This window comes from Oryctolagus cuniculus, chromosome 6 (assembly GCF_051225735.1).
Source record: "Oryctolagus cuniculus isolate XC-2025 breed Fujian yellow rabbit chromosome 6, ASM5122573v1, whole genome shotgun sequence".
NCBI lineage: Eukaryota > Metazoa > Chordata > Mammalia > Lagomorpha > Leporidae > Oryctolagus > Oryctolagus cuniculus.
Genome location: NC_142872.1, coordinates 18,170,371 through 18,191,018, shown reverse-complemented (window position 1 = coordinate 18,191,018; position 20,648 = coordinate 18,170,371). Strand labels below are relative to the sequence as shown.

At 44.2% G+C, this 20,648-nt stretch overlaps 1 protein-coding gene across 12 annotated transcripts in view; it reads right to left on the bottom strand.

Annotated features, from left to right (window-relative positions):
- The window catches only part of CCDC192 (coiled-coil domain containing 192), a 310,484-nt gene that overhangs the window by 268,916 nt on the left and 20,920 nt on the right, over positions 1-20,648 (bottom strand). The window lies entirely within an intron of this gene.

The following is a 20,648-nucleotide window of genomic DNA, read 5'->3' as shown; positions in this document are numbered from 1 at the left end:
TTTCATACTAACCCTCTCTTCAGATTTCTGCCCCCGCCCCCAAACCCCACCATCCCTTGCCCCACAGCACATCTCACTGATAATTCACTGAAAACATAGAAGCTGCCAGATGGTCTTTTCTCACCTTCCCACCAGCCAATAGATAACCCTTACTGCCAGCTGATACTGCTAATCCATATCCCGACAATTGTTCCCCCATTTATCACTTGCAGGCCTGGCTGCCACTCAGCTTACAGTAGCAAGCAGTCATGCGCTCAAAGGAGCTTAAAGGTCTTGTTGGACAGGAGTTGGCCATGTGGGTGTCACTCTCAGGTACAAGAGGTTATCTTAGGTATGAGCACATAACATGGTGGGGTCTCCGGGAGCTGGAAGACAAGCGTTCACTGGGGTTTTAAAAAATTATCAAAGAGAAGCCCATCTCTTTTATTGAGATATGTTTCTCACCACATAGATTGCTTGCAATTGCTGCAGGTGTCTAACAAGTATCTAAAAACCAGACAACCCGTTGAGGATGATAGAGCTGACAACAGGTGGCACCTGTGTCCTTGGTGACCATTTTGAGTCACTGAGTCAGCCATCTCTGTAGTGTTTGTGTGAGCACAACTGTATTACTTTAATTGGGCCTCTGTTACTTTTAAGACAAACATCTGTACTGAACAACTGGAGATGCTAATGGGACTATCAAAGGCCAACTCTTTATGCAGGTTTTGCAGTACCTTCAGCTCTGCCTGTCCCAAAGCCCCTGCTCCCGACACTTCTGCACCCTTCCACTCAATCCATTTCTGTGTTCTTACCCTTTTGGGAAGATTTTAGTTGGCATACAATCATGCCATCATAATCACCATGATGAAAGATGTCTGTCCAGCCCTCCCTTGCCTTTCCTCCCTTCATCTTCCCACTTCTTTGCTTCTTTTCCCAAACTTCAATAATTGCCTAGCCGTACTGTTGTCACTCTCTCATAGTCTTAGTACTTTTTACTGAAATGCCCACAAAAAAGCACTGCCTATATAACTGAGGAGTCAGAAGCAGGAACTGTTTCACTCAACACCTACGGTTCACAAACTCAGCAGTCAGAGTGTTCTATCTCTGTACCTTACTGTTGCTCCTTTGTGTCGGCCTCCTTAATTCCTAATGCAGACAAGCTGTCTTCACACAGTGCTGAAAATGTCACCTATGGACTTCAAGTTTCATGATTTCAATACTAAGGCAATTGATCGCCCAGTCACATTTGAAAGTGGACCCTACTCAGTACATCTTAGTCTCTATGGCCTCTCCTGATTCAGTCTTTACAGCCAGCAAAATAGGGTATCAGAGTTGACCTCACCTAGGTCACACCCTCAAAGGTCATTCCCTTTAGCCAGGAATAGTGTGATTCACAGTCGGAGAGATGTTACAGGCCTGGAATCAGAAAGCAGGAGTCCTCCAGGCAAGACAGATGTGAAAACAGAGGCCAATTACAGCCCACCCTGTGGTGTTCAGCACAATTACACCCCTGTGCCCAAATGCTCCTGTATGATATAACACATCAAGGCTACGATACTTAAAACCTCACTTAGTCTCTTCCCAAAACAAACTGAAGTCATTTCATGTTGCTGCACCAAGCCATGTCCCTTGCTCAGTTTTCTAAATTACACACACCACGCTCCCTCCAGTCAGATCCTAAATACACGCTGACTATGCAGGGAAAACAGGACCCTCGGGGGTAAAGGGGACAGATCTTACATTGTCACCAGTTGCTACAACACCACTTCCTAATAATCGGAGAAAGATTGGCCCCGCTGTTAGCAGTGCCGAGGGTGGATGTGGCCAAACTACTGGCGTCTGTTTCTGACCCCTGGGAAGCTTTTTGTCCTTTTCTTCCACATGCACAGCCAAGAAAAGAACTACAGGGAATCCCCAGGCGTGGACTGCACCCAGTTCCAGTTTCAGGACCGTCACCGATTTCTGCATCAGGACTGTGTCAGCTGTGTTATAGAAATTCAATCTTGGGGCTGGCGCCGCGGCTCACTAGGCTAATCCTCCGCCTTGCGGCGCCGGCACACCGGGTTCTAGTCCCGGTCGGGGTGCCGGATTCTGTCCCTGTTGCCCCTCTTCCAGGCCAGCTCTCTGCTGTGGCCCAGGAAGGCAGGGGAGGATGGCCCAAGTGCTTGGGCCCTGCACCCCATGGGAGACCAGGATAAGTACCTGGCTCCTGCCATCGGATCAGCGCGGTGCGCCGGCCGCATTGCGCCAGCCGTGGCGGCCATTGGAGGGTGAACCAACGGCAAAAGGAAGACCTTTCTCTCTGTCTCTCTCTCACTGTCCACTCTGCCTGTCAAAAAAAAAAAAAAAAAAAAAAAAGAAATTCAATCTGATTTGCCTATTTTTCCAAATATTTTTCTATTTATCATACTTAAATTTTTATTCACAGTAATCATATGCATACAAGAATACAGTGTGTAATCCAATACCTCTATATAATGCACACTGATAAAATCAAGTTAATTAATGATTTCCTCTCTGCCATTTTTTTTTAACTGGAAATTTATATTCTTTAAATAAAAAAGTACAGCTTGTGGATTACAATGGCTTTTCCCCCCCATAACTTCCCTCCTACCTGCAACCCTCCCATCTCCCACTCCCTCTCCCCTTCCATTCACATCAAGATTCATTTTCAATTCTCTTTATATACAGAAGATCAATTTAGTATATATTAAGTAAAGCTTTCAACAGTTTGCAACCACACAGAAACACAGAGTGAAAAATACTGTTTGAGTACTAGTTATAGCATGAAATCACAGTGTACAGCACATTAAGGACAGAGATCCTACATGGGGAGTAAGTGCACAGTGACTCCTGTTGTTGACTTAACAAATTGACACTCTTGTTTATGGCGTCAGTAATCACCCTAGGCTCTTGTCATGAGGTGCCAAGGCTATGAAGGCCTTTTGAGTTCAACAACTCTGATTATATTTAGACAAAGTCATAGTCAAAGTGGAAGTTCTCTCCTCCCTTCAGAGAAAGGTACCTCCTTCTTTGATGGCCCGTTCTTTCCACTGGCATCTCACTTGCAGAGATCTTTCATTTAGTTTTTTTTTTTTTTTTTTTTTTCCCAGAGTGTCTTGGCTTTCCATGCCTGAAATACTCTCATGGGCTTTTTAGCCGGATCCGAATGCCTTAAGGACTGATTCTGAGGCCAGAGTCTGCCATTATTTTTTGACTGGAGCCTTGCAACACCTCTCTCCTGTTTGCTCAGAAAATACATAATAGATGACAAATCGTAGTGCCACTCAGGAATTTTCCTTCTAACTCTGATTTGGCACCCATTATTCAACCTCTACCTGTGTGCTTACCCAGCTTCTAGTAATTACTGCTCTATGTTCAGACGGAGGTTTTTTTCAAGCTTCCATAGAAGAGGAAGAACATGTGGAGTTTGTCTTATGGTGCCTGGCTTGTTGTACTGAATGCCCTCCACTTGTATACATTTGGCTGCAATGTATTTCATTCTTTTTTATGGTTGAATAATAGTCAACTTTATAAATATGTGTGTAGAGATATGTTTACAGATACACACACACACACCATAATCTCACCCTTTTATTACCTATCTGTTGGTAGATTGCACAGTTGATTCTATTTCTTGGCTATTGTGAATAGTGCTGAAATAAACATGGTGGTACAGATGTCTCTGATATATCAGCTTCGTATCTCTTGGATATGTAAGTAGTGGCGAGATGGCTGCATCCTGTCGCAGTTCTATTTCTAGTTTCCTGATTCTCCATACTGTTTCCTGTAGTGGCTTTGCTATTTCCATAGTGGCATAGTTCATAAGAATTTCCCATTTTCCACATTCTAGACAGCATTTGTTGCTTTTGGTTCTTAGATCATAACCATTCTAACTGTAATGAGGTGGTATCTCATCATGGTTTGGATTTCAATTTCCCTGATGGCTAATGATACTGAGCATTTTTTCATGTATTGGTTGGCAAATTGGCTTACATTAAAAAGATAGTTAATTGGTTCATTTAACTGGTAAATACAGGTTCCCTTGGATCCTTAATTTTTAGAAAAATCCCATGTTACCATCATTGGCTCCCCAACCCCTGCACTCTTGGAAAAATATTTCCCAATAGCTGAGAACATACAGCCCTAAATTATATTCCTCTTCCAGTATCTTTTGCTAAGATTTATTTTATTTAGTTCAAAGGCAGAGTTATGGGGTGGGGGCAGAGATCTTCCATTCATTCTCCAAAATGATTGCAATGGCTATATCCAGGCCAGGTCGAAGCCAGGAACCCACAGCTGGATCTAGGTCTCTCATACGGGCTCAAGGGCCCAGGCACTTGGACCATCTTCTACAGCTTTCCCAGGAACACCAGTAGGGAGCTGGACTGGAAGTGGAGCAGCCAAGACTGCTGGCGCCCATCCAGGACATCAGCCCCCAAACTCTTTTTCAGTCCAGCTTTTGCCTCCATAGTACTGAGACTGATACTGTCAAGCTTGTCTTTGATCCTTTTCTGGCCAAACATAGCACCCAATTTTCTGGTCATCTCATTCAACTTCTCAGTAAGAGAGTCCACCTGGGATCACCCCATGCCTTTTGAGGCATGCCTTTTTTGGCTTCTAGGACACAATTCTCTGGATTTCATTCTGATTCTCACTTTCCTTCACTGCATTTTCCTCTTCTATACATTGACATCTGAGGGATGAGCCCTGGGCCCTCCTCTCTTTCTTATCTACATTCTTTGTCTCAGTTATCTAACTGGGTACTCTCAATGACTCTCAATTTGTTTCAGTGCAACCACTCAGCTTAAAACTCACAGGAGGACTCTGGCCTCAGAATCAGCCCTTAAGGCATTCGGATCTGGCTGAAGAGCCCATGAGAGTATTTTAGGCAAGGAAAGCCAAGACACTCTGGCAAAACAACAACAACAACAAAACCTAAATCAAAGATCTCTGCAAGTGAGATCCCAGTAGAAAGAACAGGCCATGAAATAAGGAGGTACCTTTCTCTGAAGGGAGGAGAGAACTTCCACTTTGACTATGGCCTTGTCGAAATAAGATCAAAGTCGAAGAGCTCAGGGGGGCTTCCATGGCCTTGGCAACTCATGACTAGAGCCTGGGGAGATTGCTGACGCCTTAAACAAGAGTGTCAATTTGTTAAGTAAACAATAGGAGTCACTGTGCACTTACTCCTCATGTAGGATCTCTGTCCTTAAGGTGTAGTTCAATGTGAATTAATGCTATGACTAGTGCTCAAACAGTATTTTGCACTTTGTGTTCTGTGTGGGGGCAAACTGATGAAATCTTTACTTAATACCTACTAAATTGATTTTCTGTATATAAAGATAATTGAAAATGAATCTTGATGTGAATGGAATGGGAGAGGGAGCAGGAGATGGGAGGGTTGCGGGTGGGAGGGAAGTTATGGGGGGAAAAATCCATCTACTAAATAAAAGTTAAAAAACTCACAGGAGGAAAACTTAAAAGGTCATGGAAAATGAAATAAAAAATAAATGTATTTTGGTGCCACATCTTTGAACTTCATGCATAGTTTTTTCATAATATACATTTTTTCAGCAACTCTCTGAAGACGCTTTGTAAGTGTGGATTTCACATTTTTTTGCAACACAGTAAACTTAGCTTTTAATTCCACTTTGCATGAACTTTTTGAGGTACCCTCAAATAGGCAATTACAGCAACCTACTTATTGTTGTCACATGAGTGTATCCTATGCATCTCAGAATTAACATAATCACAATGAATTCCTCATAATCTGCTCCTACCCCAGACATCACCCCCTGTCGCAAAGCCACAAAAATTTTTAGTTTGTTTTTCCTCTCACCGTGTGCCCAAATCCACTGCTAAGTTCAGTTATGAAAATCACCCTAAGTAATGTTGTCCTCCACAACCCACATACACACAACAGCAATGAGGATGGCAGGATAAATTTCCACCATCACTCAAAAGCAAATCTTGCCAAACCTTACAGAGTTCATGCTATAGAGAAAAGAAGGACTTCATGTAAAAACAAAGGCTCCTCTTGTAAGGCTTTGCAAGCTGCCTTGTGTTCATGTTACAAATTATGCAAATCTCAGCAATAAATTATGGAGGCAAACACTTTTAAAATGATGGCTCCTACCTGTGGGATGGGTAGGAACCCTAATGTCTGAAGATCCATTTAGTTCATGCAACTGATTTGGTCTCATTTCAATTTTACAACTAAAACAACCAACCAATTCCTCCTCTTCCACTCATCCTACACAAACCAGACTTGTGCATTCATTAATATTTCTGCCATCAACAGGTTATTTGCAGCCATTTCTAGATTCATGTACATCTTAAAATAGACCTCCAAGGACCCATAATTTAGCAGCATAGTTAGTCCTTTTCAGTCTGCTGGCACTGACACACAGTGCCACTAACCAGGTGATACGAACAGAGATGTATTGTGCTGCAGTTGCGGGAGCCACAATCCAGGGATGAGCAGGCATGGTTCCCTCGGAGGCATCCATTCTTTGTCCCCTAGCTTGTGTTGTTGCTGCAATCTTTGGTGTTCCTAGGCTTGTGGAAGTAGCCCCTGGTCTCTGCCTTCATGTGAACATGGAGAGTACCTGTTACCCAATTTCTACTTTTCATAAGAACACCAGCCAGACCGTAGTAGAGCCCTCGCTAGTCTTGTATGGCCTCATCTGAGCAATTACTTTTCATAAGCAATTACAATTCCATCTTCAAATAAACTCATGTCCCAGGTACCAGGAGTTAGAATTTCAACACATGCATTTTTAGGGCACAAAATTCAACCCATAACACCCCAAATTGTTTGCAGACAAAGCTTTGAATAATGAAGACACACTTAAGTTCTAAGTAAAAGGCAGAAATATTTACAAAAAGGTCAATCAATTACTGAAATCTAAAGCTAGGATTCCAGACATCTGGATTCCCAAGATTCTTTTAATTTCCCCCAAAAAAGTTTCCTAGGCCTTGCAAATAGCTAAGAAGAGCAGAGAGGGCAACGACTTGGGCCTAGCTGTTAGATTCCGATTAGAACATCTGCATCCCTTGGTGGAGTGCCTGGACTTGATTCTCAGCTTTGCCTTCTGATTCCAGCCTCCTGCTAACACAGACCTTAGGCGGCAGCCTTGATGGATCACGAAGTTGGGTCTCTCATACTCACAGGGGTAATCTGAGTTTCCAGCTCCAAACTTTGGCCTGTCCTAGCCCTGCCCTGGCTGTTGTGGGCATTTGGTAAGTGAACCAGCAGATGGGTACTCTCTGGCCACCTCTCTTTATGCCTCTCAAATTAATCAATCAATCATTTAGTCAATCTATCTCAAGAGAGAAATGAACAAACATGGCAAAACAATGAGGCAATAAATCACTGACTTGGATGTAAAGGTCAATGCTTGGATATCATAGTAAAAGAGCAATAATACCAGAATCTGAGAAATTAAAACCAACACAATATTGAACAAAAAGTAATAAATAGCAACAGAGCTATTGTTGTTGCTAGCTATAATAGAGACAAGTCTCAATCCACAAACTCACGAGTGTTATACACATTTTTTATTTTCTGTAAATCCTATTTTTCAACACAAAGCTTCCACCTATGGGTAAACAATCATGTCTGACGACTCTACTCAACAACCTCCGGGATTGTTCACCCATCTGGGAGCCTCGTATGTCCCCGGGGCACAGGGGAGCCTCTCTGGTCCCAGCCTGGATACGGCTCAGAAACCCTTGTCCCCAGGCATGGGTCCTGGCAGGTGAGCTCACCGCACAGCACAGCTGTGCTACAAGAGCCTGGGGCCCATCCCAGGGGACAGCTCTGCTCTGCTCTGCTTTGGCTCTTTCTCAGAGCTCTGCCCTATGCAGCACACAGGCTTCCTCTGCTGGCGGGATGCACACGGTGGATCCTCCAGCCTCCAGCTTGGGGAAAATCACTTCTGCTGTCTTTGAGTTTCTCTCAGGGTTGCATATTCTCCAAACTCCCTGTTATTCTCTTTGATAGTTTGCACAAACCAGGCAACATTAGGAAAAGTCCCCAGAGGTTAAGAAATACACAGTCCCCTACTTTGTTTGAATGAAGAAGGCCACTGTTCCCAGATGAATTTTAAAGCAGGAAGTGATCGTTCCCACCAGAACACAACCTTTAACTGACAGCTACTTTAGAGCGTGTGTGGCTTCCAAAGAAAACAGAAAACACATGAGATGGAAACGAAGCACTGAGAGACACGGAAGGGACTGGGGGCAGAACACACGCACTCCAAGCCTCAGGGTGACATCGCCCTTAGTGCTACCAGCAGAGCATGTAACCAAGACCCAAGAAAGCTTCGTTATAGATGCTATCGGCTTCCAGAATCTCTTCCTTGACCTACAGTTCCTGCGTAGAGAGTAACTCACGAAGCTAAGGGAGTGACCCAACAGCTCCCATAGTTAACAGTGGAAATCTCAATGCTGGCCTCTACTTCCGAGCTTCGGCAAGAACTCACAGGCTGGATTCTGGATTGGTGTGACATGGGACTTAAGCACAGGTGCAAGGACGAGACCTGGAAGCAAGGTGTAGATGGGGTGGGACAAGGACAGTGTGGAAATCACGGGGCTCCTGGCACCTGACCGAAAAATCCAGACCAGATCACGATCGCTACCTTAGTGTGCCACATACGAATTCTTCTTGTCTAACCCATTCCCTAGAGAGGAAGAATTAGCTGCTGGTCCCCTAACCACCCATTGCATATTCTCTCTAGTTTCTGCAGGCATCTGCACTTTACACCCTGTGTGATCCGTCACTCTCAGTAGGTGCCTCTCTGGTGCTCCCCAGGCTACAGCAGAGATCTGGCCTTGGCTTCGTCTTTGGAACAGAGACGCTGACAGTGATCTCAGGCAAAACCAGAGAGCAGCCTGCACCTTCCCCTCCCTCCCACCTTTATGTAAAGGTCTCTTTCTGTCTGATATGCTACGATTTTAAATGGTCCCACTGGATCAGAAACACAGTGGTAAACATTTTTGAGGTCTGGGGTGGGCACTTGGCACAGCGATTAAGATAGGGCTTCGGACATCCTGCCTGGGTTCCAGTTGCAGCTCTGCTTCCAACTTCAGCTTCCTCCCAGTGTGCATCCTGGGAGGTACTGGGTAATGGCTCAAGTCATTGGGTTCCTGCCACCCACTTGGGAAGTAATTGGGTTTCTGGTTCCTGATTTTGGCCTGGTCCAGCACCAGTTGTTACAAGTATTAAGAAACTGAGCCAGCAGAGAGAGAGAGAGCAATCTTCCATCGGCTAGTTCACTCCTGAAATTGCCGCAACAGACAGAGCTCAGCCAGACCAAAGTCAGGAGCTTCATTCAGCTCTCCCTTACGGGTGCAGGGGATCAAGAGCGTGGGTCACCCACTGCTGCCTTTTGCAGGGGATTAGCGGGGATGTGGAACAGAAGCCGAGCTACCGAGACCGAAAACCGGCTCCCAAAAGAGTTGCTGGTGCTGCAGGCAGCAGCTTTACCCACTACGCCACAATGCCAGCCCCATGAAGCCCATTTTTAAAAAATGAACTTTTCTTTTAATTCTATTTTTCCATGAACTATTTTTAAAAGGCAGAGCAACAGAGAGGTAGAGAGAAACCTACCATCTGGTCATTTGTTCCTCAAATGCCTGAACAACTGGGGCTGAGACTCCCACAGGGTGGCAGCAACCCAAGTACTTGGGCCCTTATCTGTTGCCTCACAGGATATGCGTGGGGATGGGACTGGATCCCTGGCACTCTGGTATGAGGTGTGAGCTGCACCATAAGACCTACCCCATGGGCCCCACCTGGGGAGCCTCTGCTAGGCTCCTGCCTGCCACTACACTTCTGTTCCATAAGCTCAACAGAGTTGCATTTGTGTAACTCCAAATGTCAATACTACTTTGTTTCAGAGACTAGTGAGACCTTCACCCACAAACTGCATGCTTGGGACAGTCACTGTGGTACAGCAGGTTCAGCCACCCCTTGTGACTTCCACATCCCTTATTAGGGTGCTGGTTTGAGTACTGACTCCTCTGCTTCCAATCCAGGTTCCTGCTACTGCTTCCTGAGAGGCAGTCGATGATGGTTCAAATGCCTGGGTCCCTGTCACCCATGCGGGACATCTAGATGGGGTACTGGGCTTCTAGCTTTGGCCTGGCCCAGTCTCAGCTGCTATGGGTGTTTGGGGAGTGCCCCACCAGATGGGAGATTGATCTCTCTTTCTCTGCCTTTCAAGTAGATGAAAAGAAACAAACATGAAATACACACACACACACACACACACACAAGCTCATTTCAAAGCTTCTACCTGAAGCCCCATGGACTGAAAATTAGGTAGAAGAAAAAGCCTATTTATAATAAATGGGTTTAAGAGTCTGATAGAGTATCATAGTCTCCACATTCCAAAGATCTAAATAAGAACATCCAAATTAGACATCTTTAAGCGTCCCTAGCCTCATTGGTCAACTGGGCCTGCGTGGAGCCTCTCATACGAAATGAATGGACTCTAACATCTAATGATTCAAATATCAGACAGCTGGGGTGACCACAGATTACATAATCACCTAGAATGTGACCAATCTTTAATTCAGCCTGCTTTTTCCTCAGTCCTTATATTTAATTAATCACCCAATCAATTCACAAATATTTCTTGCCTCTGTTTTATCTCTATCTCACACTTGACACCTTATCGTTTCTAAACCGGATTTTTACAGCAGTATACATATTGATATGCCCGAATCTGGTCCCTCAAATCTGTCCTTCTCATTCCTTTCTCTCAAAACTTTCGCTCTTGACTGCAAATCAGAATATGCCTCCTTCAGGACTTCCTATGTCACCCCATCACCTATGGGTCAACACAAAGTGTTACAACATAAAGACCATGGAGTTTGACAATAAATGGCTATGAGACTGTGGGGCCACCTAGGGCAGCATCAACCCAAACGTGGTGGAGACAGAAAGGGCAGGGTAGAGGAAGTGGCATCCAAATGAAGACCTGCAAAGAAGACAATCTTGGGTTTGCGGGATAGTGAGAAAGCAGAGGGAATGATGAGAATAGAGAAATTCCAGACAAAGACAAAGTGCACATCACTTCAAATTGAACTGTAAGGAAGAAAGTCTGTCTTAGATGAAAGAACTTAGAATATGGTACACTCAAGGAACTGGAAATGGTAGAACAGTAGTATACCGAGGGTGCTCTAAGATACAGCTGAAGAAATGAGTGGTCAGATCAGAAATGGCACTGTAAGAAATACAGACTTGACCTCGACAGGGAAAGAGACTAGCTTAGGAATCTGAGTTGAGGTCGATGTCGTAGAATCTCTACCTGGCTGGAGTGTCAGGGAGTCATTCGACAAGGACCACGACAAAGGTAAAATTGGGGGAGACTGCTACAGATGCTGGCCTGGATAAGGGCAGCGACAGTGGATATGGAAAAAATGGCCGATTCAGGAATTAGCTGTGGGGGCATCATTCATGAAACCAATCAACTGACTGAACATGTAGGGTGAGGAGCAGAAAAGAATCTAAGAACATTTCTGATACGAGCTATGGAATTCACCATTTCTGCTGAGGGCACTAGCCTAGGGAATGTGGTAGAACAATCTGACCTGCTGTAGGAAGTTGATAGGCTGAATTTCAGGGAAGCAGAGCATGAGTTAACTATGAGAAACTTGGAGGAGCTGCTCAGTAGGTGGTCAGATCATCAGGTCAGAGGATCCGGATCAATAATAAAGACTCAAAAAAAAAATAATAATAAAGACTCAATTCTGCACAGCTGCATGCAAAAGCCACATCACCCAGAGAAATTACATGTGACAGAAGGGCTTTCCCATGTACAAGATGGCCGACACAATCTCCCTGCACTGTTCAGAGAAATACACTGGCGGATACACACAAGAGTACCTAGCGGGATGCCTGGCTCGCAGCATAAGGTCAGCAAATGTTTGCTGAATGAATAAATGAAGAACTGAATGGAGGCAGCTCACTAACTGCTAAGGCTTGGCTGTGCTTTGTGCTCCAAAGGCTCAGGGACTGGAAGCTTGGTCCCTAGAGCAGTGGGGGGAGGTGGTGGGGCCATTAAGGTCACGAGGTCTCCCCCTCTTCACAAATGGCCTCTTGCTGTCTTGAAGGAGGGGTCAGTTCTCCTAAGAGTGGATGGTTCCCCTGAGAAGGGGCTGTTAGAATTCTGCCTGGTACCTCCCCCGAACCCCTCCCTGGCACTACCTCTCGCGTCTCCTGCACACACTCCTGCCACCACGATGTCACCTACCGTGAAGCCTTCACCAGAGCCACACAGATCCCATCACCATGAACTTGTATCTCCAGAACTGTGAGCTACATGAACTTTTCTCTCTGTAAAACACCCTGCTGTAGGTGCTGTGTTATACAGACGCAAAACTGATTAAGACAGTGGCTTACCATTTTACTGGTAGATGTTCAACAGAAGGAAGTTTACCATCCCAGAAAATATCTTGGGAAGAAAATGTAGAATAAGCCCACCCAATAGCACCTGCTCTTATCAGCTGAACAATAAATGCTAAGGGAGGAGGATTTGCTCCTTCTTAGACAAGAAGATTACTTTTATTAGCATGCAGTCAGCTATTTAAAACTGACCTCTGTTTGATCTTGACATTTACAAGCCAAAGGAAGTCTTCAGTTGTGTAACCGGCCAGCAGTCCACACATCCCGCCTGCAACTACAATAACAGAAGCCAATTTGTCCTTGTGCCTGATCCTATTCAGAACAACACATCCCTTCACCAGCTTGGAGTTGTTCCCTGACATTCCCTGAGGCTCCCAGTTTATGCCCAGTAAGCCAGTAACACAGTGAAGACTAATAATGTCTGCTTAGAAGAGAGGTTGTTACGACTTTTTATATTAAAGAGGGAACTCTTCTGCTGTAAAATCAATCAGAACCCTGCCTTACCAAGTTGTTGAATGAAGTTCCTAATTACCAGGCTTTGTGTGATAAGGAAATCCATTGCAGGTCAAACAGACTGCTTGTGACTCTGTGACATTAAACTTCAAAACAAAACACAAAACAAAAACTCATTCACAAAATCTCATGATTTCAGATTTGGCATATCAAGCATAATTTTAGAGCATTTGCAGAAATGAATACTCCTACCAAGGACACATACTTCTTTCAAGTAAACTTGACATCAAGGGACCCACTGTTGCAATTAAACAATGAAAAAGAAGCAGAACATTTTTGAGCAATCTCAGTATGCATCAGACCACGTGCTAAGTACACATTTTCAGTATCAAAACATTTGTTGAAGGTCAATGCTCCTCTATATCTAAACTTAGAGAAAACACAGATCAAACATGAAGAGGTACCAAGGAGAAAATATTAAGAGTTTGCTTTAGGGCCATAGATGTATCATGATTAGTAATTTGTTGGTTATTATAGTCAAACATAATAGGTTTTTGAGCTTGTGTTTGTTTCTAGTCCAAGCCTTACTACACCATGTACAGATACGCCTTGTGAACTGAGAATAAATATTAGCCAAACTGATAAAACTTTCAAAAGAAAGTCAACCTTCAAAACCCTTCCTTTTTTGGTACTCTGATCTGTTTCCTACAACCCCACCAACTGCCCCCCCCCTTTTTTTTGACAGGCAGAGTTAGACAGTGAGAGAGATAGAGAGAAAGGTCTTCCTTTTCTGTTGGTTCACCCCCCAAATGGCGTCTACAGCCAGTGCGCTGCGCCGATCCGAAGCCAGGAGCTATGTGCTTCCTCCCAGTCTCCCATGCGGGTGCAGGGCCCAAGGAACTGAGCCATCCTCCACTGCCCTCCTGAGCCACAGCAGAGAGCTGGACGGAAAAAGGAGCAACCGGGACAGAATCTGGCGCCCCGACTGGGACTAGAACCCAGGGTACCGGCATCGCAGGCAGAGGATTAGCCTAGTGAGCCTCGGCGCCGGCCTCCAACTGCTTTTTGAGCTCTAACTGCTGATGGCCCACTGTTCCTGTCTTTCGGCCAAATGAGTCCTAAAAAGAAAATTCATATCTTTAAAAATGTCACCTTGAAGAGAAAACCTGAGTCTTAAACCTCTGGACTAACTCTGGGGATTGCCTTGAGTCTACTTTTGTTACTATGAATAAACACACACACTCACACTCCAAAGCTACAACCATCGTTTTCTCAAGCCCAAAAGCCCGCTAGTCACTCTCAGGAACCATACTTTCCGATGGAAGTTAAAGCCCAGTGTAGTCCTAAAGACACACCCAGCACAGTACAGTACTTAATGCCATCTAAAGCTGCCCTCCAAGGTGCTATGTGCTTTCAATGCTCAGTTTTTTGTCTGTGTCCGTGCACTAGAATGTCTGCTAACCTTGCTTATTGCTGTATCCCCATTTCTGAGAGCAACGCTTGGAATAGAGCAACACTTTGTTCCATCAAAGAATGAGTGCTGCCCCCAAACAAAATGAACTCGAAACTTGGCCTTGGCCTTGACTTTGAACAGTCTGGCAAACCTTGGGTCTTGGAATAATAAAAATTGTGTCTGCAGGAAGTAATATGCGGGGAGCCAGTTAGAAGGGATTCCCATCTTGCATGCTCTTTCGGGCAACCTACACATTCTCTTTTCTTTTAAAATCTATTTATTTGGAAGAGTTATATGGAGAAGTGCGTGCACACATGCACACACACACACACACACACACGGGGAGTCTTCTATCCACTGGTTCATTCCCTAAATTTCCTTAACAGCCAGTGCAGGGCCAAGCTGAAACTAGGAGCCTGCAATGCCATCTGGGTCTCCCACAATGAATGCCAGGGCCAAACACTTGGGCCATCTTCTGCTGCTTTCCCAGGTACAACAGCAGGGGACTGGATGGGAAGTGGAGCAGCCAGGATTCAGCTGACTCTCACATGGGATGCCAGCCTAACAGGTGGTAGCTGAACCTGCTTCACCACAATGCTGGCCCCATTCTTGATCACAGATACTTGGTCCCTACCTTTTATACTCCACATGAATCTTACCACATGACTTCAGCAGGAAGTAGGTGTATCCAACACTGTTATTTTCTACTAACTTGAGACTTGCTGAGCACAAATTGCTTAGAACAATATTTGTTGTTGTTTTTGCCACACTTCCTACAGCTTTTCTATGTTAAGAAGGGCATCAAGTTGCTAATGGGTCTTTCTAGGGAATTTTCATTATGTAAAAAATTTGGAGAACTGAGAAAACCAATGAAGAAAATGCCATTTCAGTTTGAGATACTCAAATAAACATCTTGTGTTTGACTCTTTGTATATGAGGTCACAAAGAACATAAATACCTAACCAGGTACAAGCCAGAACTGGGGCTTCCAACCAGTGGTATCTGCTCAAAGTAACATAGCTGTAGACCAGTGGAGTACACTTTGCAAATCCAGGGGTAAGCTGATACAGCTATGGCCAACTGATTTTTTTCAAGGGTGTCAAGATCATTCAGCGGTAAATGAACTTTGTCTTCAACAAATGGTGTTGGGAAAACAAATACTCACATACGAAAGAGCACAGCATCACCAGAACAAAGTGCTATGGTGCATCAGTAAGGTCAACGGGTTAGATGACAGAGTCAGAGACTACTGTTTGACAATCAAACACATATGCACTTTTCCTAATGAGAGAATTCCTATACTCCTAGGGAGTGGCGATGTGCCCAGCTAAAAGATCTGAATTTCTCAGCCCTTATGCAGATAGAAGTGGTCAGTGATATAGAATTCATTGATGGGACTTTCTAGAAACTTTCTTAAAAGGGCTGCTCAGCTAACAGCTGCCCAGCCTTGCACGTGTCCTTCTTCCCTCTCAGTGGCTAAAAGGTAAGTAACATGGCTGCAGGTGCAGGAGCATCTGGGACCTTAAGGACAGAAGCCAGAAAGAGGCCAAATTCAGGCCTCCAAGGATTGAAGAGCTACCACACCTGTCCTGGGATACCTGTGTCCAGCTTCACCCAGCTTCCCACCTCCCAAACCTGGCATCAAATCATGAAATCTCTTCTCCAGTTAGTGTTTTTGCCTGCTTAGCAAGTAACTGGTATTCTGCTGTATACACTACACAGGTGGCATCTCGAAGTAATTCTAACTGCATAGTTGTTCCTGGATCCACCTCTGTGGTGGGGAAATGACCTCCAAACCCTGTCTTCTGTCAAAGAAAACCCTGAAATGACCAGATACCCAGGCTGCCCATTGTGTTCCCACTTTGGGCAAAATCCGAGAATGAACAGACACAGACAGAAACTCTAACAGATGAAACAGAAAGGAAAACAGGGTCAGAGCACTCAAGTCCCTGTATCAATGAAGAGCTGAGAAAGACAAGTAGACAAAGCTGGGTGCTAAGAAGCCAGCCAAGGTAGAACAAGGGAGCTTGCATGAGGGCACAGGACAAGAGCAGGGTCCTTTCCTGGTTCAAAGACCAGAGAATGTGTGCCCTGAAGAAAAACTGCTGTGCTGTGATTAGAGCCATCCTTCAAACATTTTGCGAGACATCAGTGAGCAAACAAATTTCACATATATATGCATATATACACTATATTTAAGGAAGTTCACATGAAGATGAAGCTCAAGATAACACACATCTCCCATCAACATGTTGCAAGCCTCCATATGTGTGACAGGCAGACTTCTGTTGTTGGTTGGGGCTGTGATTAACTTACATGGCTCAAGTCTTGAAGAGAATCACATAGTTCTGCTATGACCCCGTGTAGGAGTGGAGATGAAGTGAACCTTTTTAGGGAACTTACAGTACTTCCTATTCAAATTGAGCTGTTAGAACAAAATGCCATGAAACTGGGTAGCATACAAAAGTAGAATTACATTTCTTACAGTTCCAGAGGTAGGAAATCCAATATAGATGCATCAACAGACTTAGTGTCTGGTGAGATCCATTTCTTGGTTCATATACGGCACCTTCCTGTTTTACCCTACATGGCCAAAGGGGTAAGCCAGGTCCCTTGGCCTCTGGTATTAGGCACCTAAATAAAACACTCACTGAAAAATGTAATTAGATGTTATTTTGCTGCAAAGAATGCTTGAAACCCCTGTGTAGTATTTTCATGACATAGTTTCCATGAACCTTTTGGAAACCCCTCATATACATAGATGTGAAATATTTTTTTGCACAATAAACATCTGTTAATTCTATTTTCTGCTAATTTTTTGAAGTTACCACTTAGAAGGACTCTGATGTCATACCTAAGGGCTCCACTCTTTGGTGACTTAATCACCTCTCAAGGACACGTCTCTTACCACCATCCCCTTGGGGGTTAGGCTTAGGGATGACTCAAACATTCAGACCACAGCATGGGCTAAGAGGGTGACCATCTCTCTGACTTAATCTTCAAACACCTGCAAAATCAGCATGATACTCCCTCCTAAAAAGACAGCTGTGGCTGGAAGATGAAGTGAACTGCCCAAGGTCACGAAGCTGGACTGGTCAGCCTGCAGCTGGACCCTAGCAGCCCCTGACAAATGGGTGAGACCAGGGCTGGGCCCACTGCTGCCAGCGCGAGTGTTGCCCCAGCAACTCTGCTTTGGGACGTGTGTGGATCCATGCTTTGTGGTCAAACTGTGGGTTTTCTTGGCTTCTTGTTAGAACCAGTGTCAGCACAAAAGCTGTCAGATCTATTTGCCTCTGTGGTCATAGAAACCAGCGTATCAGAGCCTGTCTCTTGGTCCCCCTGAATGCACTGGGGATAGAAGCCAGTTCACAGGCAATCACAGCTTTTCTTGAATTCTTCAGAAACTCATGTACTCTTTTGCCTCTCACATTCCTAGCCTTTTCTTTCCCATTCTTAAACCCTCTTTTCTTTCCCTACAATTTCTAGACATGTGGCTTTCCTCCCAAATAGTCTAACGTACAGGAAATATAACCAGGTATTTTCTTGGTGAAACTGGGTGAAGTCCAGAGTTAGCATTAACGGCCAAGATAAAAGCTCGAGTCTAATGACTGTTTCCCACTCTTGCTAGCTGCCTTGCAGCAGTTACTTCTCACATCCCTGACTAGCACAGATGATAACTCTTAATCATAAATTATCCTGATCTCCTATTTCTTTTATTTTGACAACAGTGACATGACTGCAGAGAAATAAGGAATAATCGTCAGCTAGAGTGGAGCCCAGCAAAGTTCTGTTTATGGTGTGACCTCACCAGTGGGAGGAACCACAATAATCAGCTACTTATTTCCTCTCTGTTTCTAGGTGGTTTTAAGTTTTTCATAGTGCACCAAGGGAGGCCTTGCTGGAGGAGACACTAAAAATATCCGATATGAATAAACTGAGGCCCAGAGCCAACAGATGCTTGGTGGAGACCACAGTCCCAAGCACTGACATTTCCATTCTGAGTTAATTCTGTGTTCTTCTCCAAGAGGCAAAGCCAGGAGGTACGAATTCAGTTAGCAGTGAGATTTATCCTTTTCTCAAAGGCAGAATCCTCTGATGGACGAAACTCTCATTTTCACTCCTTTGTCCAGCACAAGCTTTTGTCCTTGACGTTTCTTCTGTCCACCCCTCTCTAGCTCACTAGGCCAGCCCAGGGCTCAACAGTAGGACTAACATAGCAAGGGACTTCAATTTGGGCTCAAAAATTTTAAAATAGCAATAGTTTTCCAGAAGTTCATGAAAAATGCATATGCTGAAAAAGCTTTGCATGGATTGCAAAATAAACATTTTTAATTCCATTTTCACAACATTTTGAGGTGCCCTCATACAGAACTTGGGTTACCAGGAAAGCCAACTAATATTCTCAACATCTCTGTGCCAAATCCTAAATGGATGACATTTAAAAGAAGTCTTAACGTGGACAGTGGCAAAAATACTCAAACACACAGAGCACTCATGGAACAATCTGTCTGCAGCTGCTCGTTGGCACAGCCTGATAAGGGAGACAGTGGCACCCAGTGGACGAATGGCTGATTGTTGGAGACAGGTGTTTCGTGTTGAAATACTCTCAAGAACTTTCTTTGGAAAGGTCACTTGCTCCCCTTCCCTAGCCTTCTCTCCTCCCATTTTTTTAAAACATTGATTGACATTGTGCAACAAAGGACACGAACGCTGTTCTTATAGTTTTATCTTTTCAAGGATAAGACTACACTAAAACTAAGTGGACAAATAAAAGACCCCAAGATTAAGTCCTTTGAAAACAGTCTCAGTGTTTTATCTGTTTAAGATGTAACAGTAGAGACAGCCAACCCTAACAAAATCTTCAACTTAACTAACAACCTCTTTTTCCCCAAACCATGACCAACAGGTAAATTTGGCAACGTCAGGAACTAGAAGACCAAACACACCCTCGACCCTGCAATGTAACGTTGTCAAGCAATTTAGTTCATCTGTGAGCCATAAGAACACCCATTGTCACCACCCACCTCTGGCATCCAGTCTATTTTCTGTGAACCAGAAAACCAGAACTCTGTCTTACACTTAGGGGCTTCCAAAGTTCACGGCAAAGTCCCATCATTTTTCAATTCCAATTTTTCACCGACTTTCTGAAGTCCTCTGTAAGTATTTGTGCCCCTAATCACCAAACCAGCATCTCACTTATGCCAGTTACAGAGAAGCTGAGCAGGAGCAAGTTTCCGTTTTCTATATTTAATCAGCTCAACTCTGAAAAAATAAATGCATTGAATTGTTTCGTGTTACATAAAGGGATCATGCAGCTAAGGCTCTTAAATGGGAGTGGCTAATTTGTATGGGATAAAAATATCTCATAAGGAACAGAAGCATGGGTACTTTCAGGAATGACCTGAATCTCCCTGGTTTAAATGAACAATCAATTAAACTCACTCAATAACAAAATAAACATTGATCTCAGTGCAACCAAAGGCCATCAGAGGTGCTCTCTCCCTGGGTTAGAGGATCTGAAATGGTTAGCCTTTTGCTTTGAATGACAACTCGTGTTCACCAAAGAGATTTCTATTATTCATAATCTTGTCACAAGGTGAGCCTTAGTTTTATTTGGAGGACAAAAACAGTTGACAAGCCAGGACTATGGGATGAATCTGAGATGGCGAATTTCCCAAATGACAACATATCACCCTTAATTGACGAAGGTTCCTTAGTGAACCCTTGTGTTAATCGCATCTTGTCAGTCAACAGTGAACACATCCCAATGTAAGAGGCGTACATTTTTGTTAAGCCGAAAAATACATTAAAAAAAATAGAGGCCTTTCGTGTGTGTGTATCAGTGCACTGCATGTTAACTATACTTCCTTTTCTCATAATGTAGCCGGTGTCTGCAGCTCTCATCACTTGGATTTATGTCTCATTCCCAAGAGATGTTTCTTCCCACCACAATTTCTGAAATGTCACAGATTTCTGTGTTGCAGTTCTTAGTGTTACAGGTCTTTTTTATTCCTGCTGGGTTGTCTCATGACCACAAAGAATGAGGTAGGCAGACAAGGAAGAAAGAGCCCAGTGAACTTTATCAAGAGAAAGAGAGAGTTCCTGGTAACCGGGAGAGAACCCAAAAGGGGTTTTTATGTGTTGCTAAAGGAAGAAGTTTAATTGGCCTGTATGTAAGGCTAATCAGGGAATGGACATCCATATAGGTTATTGTGCATAGAGAGTTTGCAGAGTGCTCAGCCACTGTGCAACATAGTCAATATGTTCGGCAGAGGCAGTGCCTGAGGGCTCCTGGTGGGTTACACTGTGTATCCCGCTTCCAATCTTTTCCATGGGCCCTTG